The sequence below is a fragment of the Aplysia californica genome, unplaced genomic scaffold, assembly GCF_000002075.1.
Source record: "Aplysia californica isolate F4 #8 unplaced genomic scaffold, AplCal3.0 scaffold00728, whole genome shotgun sequence".
In the NCBI taxonomy this organism is placed as follows: Eukaryota; Metazoa; Mollusca; class Gastropoda; order Aplysiida; family Aplysiidae; genus Aplysia; species Aplysia californica.
Genome location: NW_004797998.1, coordinates 25426 through 34213, shown reverse-complemented (window position 1 = coordinate 34213; position 8788 = coordinate 25426). Strand labels below are relative to the sequence as shown.

The 8788-nt window shown below is 39.2% G+C and overlaps 1 protein-coding gene across 1 annotated transcript in view; it reads right to left on the bottom strand.

Annotated features, from left to right (window-relative positions):
* The window catches only part of LOC101855292, a gene marked incomplete at its 3' end in the record, with an annotated part of 41206 nt that overhangs the window by 9636 nt on the left and 22782 nt on the right, over positions 1-8788 (bottom strand).

Sequence of the window (8788 nt, the reverse complement as noted above, 5' to 3'; positions counted from 1 at the left end):
CCCCTAAAAGGAGAATGAAGTACAAAATCAAACTTTTTAAACTTGACTATTGAAAACAGTCACCCAGTTGAGTGCAGTGGTTTTTAATTAAGGTATTTGCTGAATGCCAGGATTAAAAAGGTACGCCCTTCCCTTTGAAATGATATATAGAGCAGTCATTGTGGGACTGTTTAAAAATATATCTTGATGTTGTGAAGGACATAACCATGTGCTCAATATCAAACAAGAATGTTTCCTGCTTTTCCCATTCATAAATTCATAAACTTCATTCTCACATCCACACTCAATACAGTAGTCTCCGCCTAAACGCACGCCGTACAAAAGCACGCTCCGCTCAAACGCACGCTTTCGTCGTCTGACTTTTTTTTTACTATATAATTTAGACGTACAAACACACGGTCACTCCCCCTAAACGCACGCTCCAATCTGCGAAACACGCTGACAGGTAAAGCTTTACTAAGGGAAATTTCACTACGACTACTGTACGATCTGCATAGCTTGCTTAAGACAAGCCTAGAAAACCGGATATTTTGCGAGACTGCCCCTTACGCCGAACAAAGAGAGTGATGGACAGCATTTTCACACACAACTTTCCAGACACATAGGTCTAGAACTGGTTGGTGATATGTTGGGGGACTGAAACGTTATTTGATTGGTCACTGGAAATGCATCTCTTTGAGAGAAGGTTTCTGACTGGTGTTTGAGTGACTGCATGTTGGCTAATGTTTAGTTAGACCTAAGCCTCTGATGCGCAACACGCGTGAATGCTCGTTCATGAATTTACGGTCGGGTGTGGTCGCTTGGAAAGCCACGTGGCTGGGCTGTCGTCTCTATGACTATCACCAACAATTTCTTTTTAGGCTATTGGTTCCCGGCATTTTATGGTGCATTCATTATATCGAGTTTGTCTTTCTGTCTGCCCCCCCCCCATTCAACGCCTTTGCAGTCTTAACCGCAGTCGGGGAATCTTTTACAAAACAGTCACATGTCGTCACATTATCGGCCCAAAGTGACCCCCTCCACAAAGGGAGGTCACTAGAATATCAAGGCAATGAGATAACTGCGTCCCTTCCTCCCTTTGCAAAGGTTCATGTAAACGCACACTCCGTATAAACACACGCTAAGGAGCCCTCCCGAGCACCGTGCGTTTAGTAGGAGACTACTGTACGAATACAGCATCTCAATTTGGCCTCAGAGAGATATACTTTAAAGATATAGACAAACCACAAGTGGTTGATATTCATGTTCTGAAACATAAACCAACTTTAATGAAAGTGTTAATTTTTATTAATACTGACCAGCCAGCATCCTCAATTTAATTGAAAGCATTCAAGAGCATGGTTTGAATAACAGGCTAAATGGTCTCTGCCCTAACTGTCCATGCGACAGACTGATTCAAGTAGAGCTTGGCAAGCAAAAGCGAGGCCTAATGGATAGAGGGGATACAGCTTAGGCCATTTGTTATCACACCATTGTTAGTTGCCTGGTGCGCTGGCTCTTCCGTGTTTCAAGAGCGAGCAGTTCATTCTTAAAATGTCTCTATGTCTGGACATTGTTTCATTTGTGTGTGTATTCATATTGTTGATATTGTACTCGTGTTTATTGTTGACTGTTCAATGTAATGCTGTACAGTTCAATGTTTTGTGAACAGTGGATAAGGAGTCAGATGTGGAAGAGATTGTTTATCAACAAAGCAAAAACTTTTTACTCGTGGCAGAAACTTGCAGTATAAAGGAAAGTAACCCCCCCCCCCTTCCCCCACCTCTCTGTTTCTCTGTCTCTCTATGTCTTGCCTTTGGGCATTTTAATAACAGTCCATTCTTTTTTCTTTTCAATTCTTTTGCATGGATATTTCTTTAAAGGTTGCCTGTATGCCAGAGCTTTCATTATTAATTATATCAATGACAGATGATGTAACATGTGTAAATGTTCGTTCAAAGTAGCGTAACTTTAGCCAGATACATGGATCACAAATGGATAATATTAATATGATCACCTCTTGGGAAACCTGGTGCAGTGTTCTACCGTCGTAAGGGAAAACGACGAATGGTCCTGCGCAGGTAGTGAGGCAAATTTTTCAGGAGAGGCAAAAACAGTTTTCACTTTATAACTCTTCTATTTTTCACTCTTTTAAGCTGTAATTCACTAGATATCTGATTGAGGTGTTCATAAAGCAGTTTCTAAAGTTTGAATGGTTTAGGTTAAAAAGTAGCAAAGTTATTCGACATTCGTCGTTCTCCCTTACATTGCGCTCCCGCAGGTGAACCTTGCGATGTAAGCGAAAACGACGAATGGTACGGTTCCTCGTTCTCCCTTACACTCGTGAACGTTTGTCGGCGTAGGCGATGGTCAGTTGTGACGCATTAATGACTGTAATAGCTGTGTACTGGTTACTACAAATAAAAATAAGACACATACAAACTAGCTATTATACGTATAAAGCTAGGTGTTTGTTAGATCCCAACTGTAACTCGGTAAACGTCCTTCTTTTCCCTTCATCGCTTGGTTAAATACTACACAGTCAGTGTACAAATAAGATGTGCACACATTTTCAACAGCTTGATTTAAAACTGTCTCATTCGGAACCAAAGTTTGGTTTCCATGATATCTCTCTATTGTATTCTCTTCAGAAGAGAGTTTTACTTTTATTTTCGCCAATTGCAAAATTTTCTCTGCACGACCAAAGGAATCAACAATGTTACAATGTCAATAATACGATCAGATCATTGCAAAGTCAAACTTTCACGTAAGAAATGTAACAATCTGACAAGACTGTTTCACAAACGCTTTCATGAGAGGTAATGCGACGCTTTGTATTTAATAAATGATTCGGTTGATCGGATCGGAAAACATACCACAAAGTAGAGATCAACAAGGACAGTTTGAATCTGCAAGACATTATTATGCTCGATCGCAACGTCCATCAAGTCATAAAAAAATCGTAAAGCAAGACTAAGTGTCGCCACAATACCTCCACTTTTTAAGTTGGACTAAGAAATTTACTCTCATAACGCAGTGTCATTAATAGCTTGGTAATTCTATAATGATGTCGACCAGTGACACGTGCTTGACAAATTGCGGCACTATAACCATCGTTGGGATTTGGGATGTCAAATGACTGGGCAGCAAACTAACATGACGTTAGTCTGTGAACGTCTGGTGGACACTAATATGCAGTGCTAATAAATTTCTCCCTGAATACTTTTTTGACCCTCCCATCCCCACCCCTTTCCCCCTGTTCCCATCCGTTTTCCCCTCTCTCCCGCCTGCTCTTGTCAATTCACACCATCAGCATAGGCCTAATACGTGAAGACAGACAGAAAGACACACTAAGTGATACATTCTTATAACCCTGGTCGTTTCTACTGTGGGGGAGGGGGTGGTGGTGTATTTGTTTGCATAAAAACCTAGTATCTTTGTACTGACGCAACAGTGACCAATTGTCATTCGTCGCCCATGCCTAATTTGCCCAACGGCAGAGACCAGAGGACAATGCCGAACGAGCAGTGAACCTTGACTGATCGACCATTCGTCGTTCTCCCTTACACTGAGCTCTGGCTCGGAGCTCACCAGTTTAAGGGAAAACGACGAACTCTCAATTACGCAACAGCGGATTAGGATAGGACAAAATTTTGTACACCATCAGATGCAGAATAAAATACTCTATGAAATATATAAAAATGCCAAAATCGAAAAATTTGACCATTCGTCGTTTTCCCTTACGACGGCAGTGTTCCTGGCCTAGTTTCAAGGGAAATAATATGGGTCTTAGAATCTCATATATAGTTAAGTGGTTGCTTCCCTTGGAAATGGACAGCCTTTTGACTTGCATTTATTCTATTTCATTTTGTTTTTTCAATTAAGTTTAGTTTATTCCAAGTCTTACTTACTTGTATATGATTACTGCTTTGTTTCAGGCCACGAAAAAATTGTGGAATGCTTACTGCGCCATGGGGCCAACCCACACCTGAAGATGGGCAGCACAACAGTTCGAGACTTGGCCAGGGACTTTGAGCACACAGAAATTCTGGATCTGTTAGATGAGAGCTACTCAGACAGCTGATTTATGGTGTTTTTTTAGGAATGATGATCACACAATGCTGCCTGATATTTGGCGTAGATTAGACAGGTGCAAAACAGAATGAAAGAAGTTGTGGAGAGTAAGCAACTGGCTGTATGGCTGCTCTGATAAGAGATGTCGTTGACATGAAAGTAGTTTCCCTCCCAGAGTTTTCCATTTTGATCTCATGTACGAGTAAAATGAATGACAGTTAGATGTTTTCGAACTTATGAATCTTTTAATAGAGACAATATCTATGGTGCCTTGCATGAGTTTGATAAACACCACTATTTATAACTTACAAATTGGACTCAAAATATTTACCAAAGTAAACTTTTTTTTTCGTTGTAAAAAGTCCTGTTCGGAAATACATGTAGAAAAATACCAGATTATGTAGGTGTCAATTTTCAGCTACCCTTCTCCATAAATTTTGATGGAATGATTGATACTTGGCATTTAAAGCAAGCCAAAAGTGGACAAGCTACTGCCTTGATTGTTGGCACAAAGCTCACTTAAGCATTTGGAAGATGATTTAAAAAGTGAAATATGTGTGTTGTAAAACCATTTATTTACAAATATGAAAAGTGTGAAGTCTTGTAGTGCATATATGCATTTTGTCCCAATTATTTTGTGTCTCTCCTTTGTATTCTGAGTGGTGAAGTTAAGTGGTGCACAGAGTATTACATCACTTATAACCCTTTGAGCTATGATGTGAACTGACTGCTGAGTTTTCTCAATTTTTCTGGAAGTGTGGCTTGTGAGATTCATGCTTTGGGTTTCAGATTTATATTTCTATTCAGCTAATGTATATTATGAAGGGTGCCAAAATTTCATTCAGCATATTTTCCACATTCTCAGTATTCAACAGCATTCCTCTAGATAAAAACTTTAACTTAACTATTATCTGTAACTTATCTGTTAAATGTTTGAATGAATGTAACATTGGTACTGATTTGTAGACAGCCATTTTTGGTGCAGGTACTCAAGACAACCTTCTGTACAGTTTTTCCTTTATTTATATTCAGTTAAGGAGAACATATAATTACTTTATGAACGATTTTCGGTTCACTTTACCATCTTATAGTGAGTGAAATTGTCTACCACTCATGTATTGAGAAGTGGTTTAGGGATAGATGTGATGTGTTCCATGTTACATTTCTTCAATGCTCTTTCTTTGGCTCAGCCCATACGGTGCATTTTTGTTTTGCTAGATCTGTGTTAAAAAGGTCTGTGGAAACTGACCAACTTTTCCGGTTCAAAGAAAATATTTGCTGGGTAGCTTTACATAGATCAATGTAAAGAAATGCTGCTGCCAGGAAAGTTAATAATAATGACAGCAACTTCAGAGCAGCACACTAGTACAAAAGTGCATGTTTTGAACAGTTCCACAACAAAACTTGACAAAAACCATTTTCAAAGTTCGACTGAAAGCAGCATTGTCACTTGTTAAAAAAACTGCAGTAAGTGATGCTTTTTTTCCCAAAACATGACAGAAGCAGTTGGCATTCTTCACAAACCATGGTGTATCCTCTACGTACAAATCAAATTCTTTCGCCAAGTCTGGAAACTTTGCTTATTTATGGTAGACAAAAGTTTATCAGCGATTCTTTCCTTTCCTGATTATTGTAAGTCTTAAGTTTCGAAATCCATAAGCACAGAAACTGAACGGCAGTGGAACAGTACCGTGATTGAATATCTGGTGTCGCAAGTGGCAACTTCAATGTTTGAATCCATAGACACGGTATGGCACACCAGGTTTGCACCTTTTTGTGTTGTTTCAATGCATTAGCAGCATAGCACCTACCCAGTCAAAACTGTCTATAAAAAAAAATCTTATCTTCAAATGTGTCCATGCCGGTCAATATCAGTCATATGAAGGAAATTTCAAAACTGAATTAACATTATTTTAAAAAACGATCACTTTTTCCCTATACAAAAGTCACCCCTAAGATCCCGCTCTTATTCATTCTGAAGGTCTACATTCAGCTAAGATCCCGCGTTTCAGATCATAATTTGCGGAACAAACACTCGGGCGGGACAGCCGATCAACCAAGAGTGAAAAGTTGAGATCAATAAACTGTCCGTCGCGTCAAAGATCAGCCACTATCGTGAATGTGATCACTTACACGTTGTAAAACTCGATGAAGCGATACAAAGTTTGCCCCAGACGATATTCACACTGGGGTGTGAACTGACCGACACGTTTGTTTTCCCCGAACATTGCACTCGCATCTGAGCTCTCCCCCTAAACTTACATCACTCGCTGGGTGGGTAGGGCCTATACGTTCACTCCAGGCGGGATCACATGGAACTGTGAACTCTTCCCTGACCATTGCAGCAGTTGTCTCTACTCCCAAATTTGCGAGAGAGACTGAATTTTAATTGGTGTGTTCACAATGCAATGGTGTGTAACGACAAAGGCGGTTTGGGGGGGTGGGGGATGGGGAAGGGGAAGTCGGTCAGAGATGGAAAACTATAAATTTTCGACAGGTAAGGGGAGGGGCAACTGGATTAGCGTAGATCTTGAGACTCATGATAGGATAATAAGTGAAAATGGCACGCCTCATCCCACTATGGGCTGTGATAGGTCATCAAGGTTAACCACTCTTTGCTCGCCATCTGTCATAAACCCACCAAGTGGACACATCAGTTCATTTTAGAGTATAGGGAGACCATTTTACCGATTGTGAGTCTAGCATGGGTCACCATAGATTCTTCCCTGGGTTCGTTGGTTAAGATCCCGGTTCGCCTAAGATCCCGCATTTCCTTGCTCCCGAGCACCGGGATCATAGGCAGAGACTACTGTAGTCGTTTATTTTTATCTTAAATGAAGCAGAAGACATCAAACTTCCACTAGATCCGAAAAAAAAAAATGTCGTGGAAAGCTACTTTTTTGCCTTTCGAGCCTCATAGCTGATAATACCACACTGCGTCTCACGACTGATATTGACCGGGGGAGACAGAAATATCTCTTTAACTGGTGAATTAATGTAACCTTTACTTTGCACATCAGTTTGTATCAATTTGTTTTAACTTAATCATATTTTTCCACTACAACTGATTCGAGATTAAATATACTTTTCTTCATAAATTTATATAAAATACAAAAAATCTCCATCACACGGAAAATGGGATTGTTCACAGCACTTCCTGCTTCTCGCACACATTTTACATATGCAAATGGCCTATGTCACAGCTCATCAATGACACTTTTTAATAGCAAAACTTGTAACAAGAAATTAATTATAAAGTGAACACATGTTCTCAAAACATGGGTTCAATATAAATAATATATAGATGGTGTCTCGATTAGAAAAAAAACGGACTTTCTTTTATTAGCGATATTGCCCTAGCTATAAACTTTTTATAATTGGTAGAAACCACCCACTTAGAGTTTTTTTTATTGGTATTAAAGAATTTTCTAGAATACACCAAGCAGGTGTTCACAAAAATATTGGTAAGTTAAGACAAATTGATACAAGTTATTGTGGAAAAGTTTGAGAGTCTATGTTCGATAGTTTAGGAAATATTTGACAATAAGTTGCGCTACGAATTTTTGACTGCACTATAGGTTCGTGAAACAAGAGCGTCACAAAAAGCAACGTAGCATTTTCTTTGGAATATTTAGGCGCCACACCCACATTTTTCTCTGCGGCAGTGACAGAATCGCTCCTGTGTCCGATTAAAAAAGTGTCGCTGCGGTACTGCAGAACTGCCGGTGCCGTCCCGCTGCCGTTCCATACTCATGGATTCAGACAATGGCATTTCCGTTTGAACAATCTGTACCATCTTGGTGCCGTTCCGCTGCAGTTCAGTTTCTGTGCCTTTAGATTTCCAGCTTTGTCATTATGCTTCAAAGTTTTTGATATAAAAATTTGTCACTGTTTGTTGAATTTAAAGCAAAGAGAAGTTTGTATTATGATTGGATCCTGGAAAAAAATGAAGAAGTAGCTATTCAGAGAACAATACAGACTAATGGAATTTAGTTGTAACAAACAGTTTTACAGGATCACTTCATCTATTGGTTTTGTTATCATTATCATTATAGTTTTATGGATAGTATTAGTAGTCGTCTTCAAGTAGGACCCAAAGCTGCTTTTTGAAACTCGTATTATTTGAAATAGATTTGTCTCATTTTGTACAAGATCAATACCAATTTGTAACATTTTCATCTTACAATAAATGTCAGCCTAGTCTTACCATCTTTACTTGTAAAACAAAGCTGCTTGAATTATTCTACAAGTAGGTAAAGAATAAAATCTTCATTTTTCTGAAAACGAAAAAATGGATGTTGCATTTTGTTATGAAACTGTTCAATTACCTTCAGATATTACTATACTTTTCATACTTTTCATTGTATATTATGATTTTGTTCATTCAAATGTAAGGGCTTATGGATGTGATGGGTGGAGTTAAAAGGCTGAGGTCAAATAAGGTCTTGCAAAACATTGTTTAAAATATTTTTCAGCGTGGTGGTTCTACTGTGGTTCTTTGGGTGCCACAACAACACTCCTGCAGTTTTTTACCATTGCGTGGAAATTTACTCTGTAGAAAGAGGTGCTTTCAGAAGTACTTCATTCATATTATTTTACTTGTCGTTGTTCAGTTTGAGAATCATGTAGAGATAGGATTGGGGGCTCTCGTGGCCTAGAGGTTAAGGTGTCGGCCTCTCATTCAAAGGTCCCGGGTTCGAATCCGGGTAGCGACCGAAAAATTTTCTTCTCTAAA